Source organism: Arachis ipaensis, chromosome B8, assembly GCF_059453495.1.
Source record: "Arachis ipaensis isolate K30076 ecotype BB chromosome B8, ASM5945349v1, whole genome shotgun sequence".
In the NCBI taxonomy this organism is placed as follows: domain Eukaryota; kingdom Viridiplantae; phylum Streptophyta; class Magnoliopsida; order Fabales; family Fabaceae; genus Arachis; species Arachis ipaensis.
In genome coordinates, this window is record NC_142443.1 from 40,743,168 (window position 1) to 40,744,468 (window position 1,301).

The following is a 1,301-nucleotide window of genomic DNA, read 5'->3' on the forward strand; positions in this document are numbered from 1 at the left end:
AAACTTGCAGTGGCCTTGGATAGATCAGAGACTAAGTTTGCTAAATTAAAAGTATTTTGTTCAGAGTTCTCTTTCTGTTGCTGAGTGGATGATGGAAAAGACTTGCTATTGCTAAACCTATTTCTTCCATCATTATTAAAGCCTTGTTAATGGATCCACCTGCAGAAGTATCCAATGACATCTTAGCTAATTCAGATAAACCATCATAGAATATATCCAGGATGGTCCATTCTGAAAGCATGTCAGAAGGACACTTTTTGGTCAACTGTTTGTATCTTTCCCAAGCTTCATAGAGGGATTCACCATCTTTTTGTTTGAAGGTTTGAACATCCACTCTAAGCTTGCTCAGCTTTTGGGGAGGAAAGAACTTGGCTAAGAAAGTCGTGACCAGCTTATCCCAAGAGTTCAGGCTGTCTTTGGGTTGAGAGTCCAACCACACTCTAGCTCTGTCTCTTACAGCAAAAGGGAAAAGCATGAGCCTGTAGACTTCAGGATCTACTCCATTAGTCTTAACAGTATCACAGATCTGCAAGAATTCAGTTAAGAACTGAAAAGGATCTTCAGATGGAAGTCCATGAAACTTGCAGTTCTGCTGCATCAGAGAAACTAGCTGAGGTTTCAGCTCAAAGTTGTTTGCTCCAATGGCAGGAATGGAGATGATTCTTCCATGTAAATTGGAATTAGGTGCAGTAAAGTCACCAAGCATTCTCCTGGCATTATTATTATTTTTGGCTGCCATCTCCTCTTCTTGTTCGAAAATTTCTGAAAGGTTATCTCTGGATTGTTGTATTTTAGCTTCTCTTAGTTTCCTTTTCAGAGTCCTTTCAGGTTCTGGATCTGCTTCAACAAGAATATTCTTGTCTTTGCTCCTGCTCATATGAAAAAGAGAGAACAGAAAAATAATAATAATAGGGGTCCTTTTTACCACAGTGTAAAGGTCCCAGTGTGAGTAGAAGAAAAGAAGAAGAAGAAATTCGAACACAGATGGAAGAGGCGGTTCGAATTTGGGTGAGATGAAGTGTTAGTAGATGAATAAATAAATAGAAGGAGATGAGAGAGATGGAGAATTTTCGAAAATAATTTTTGAAAAAGAGTTAGTGATTTTCGAAAATAGTTTTTGAAAAATATTAGTAATTTTTTTTTCGAAAATTTTTAAAATAAAAAGTAAAAATAATTAGTTAATTAAAAAGAAATTTTTGAAAAAGGGGGAAGATATTTTCGAAAATTAGAGAGAGAGTTAGTTAGGTAGTTTTGAAAAAGATAAGAAACAAACAAAAAGTTAGTTAGTTAGTTGAAACAAA

General features: G+C 35.7%; 1 non-coding gene across 1 annotated transcript; it reads left to right on the forward strand.

Moving 5' to 3' along the window:
- Window positions 1-235: 235 nt before the first annotated feature.
- On the forward strand, window positions 236-343 carry LOC148547792 (small nucleolar RNA R71). Its single transcript, XR_015897254.1, has one exon. It is a non-coding gene; the product is annotated as a small nucleolar RNA R71 (small nucleolar RNA).
- Window positions 344-1,301: the final 958 nt, after the last annotated feature.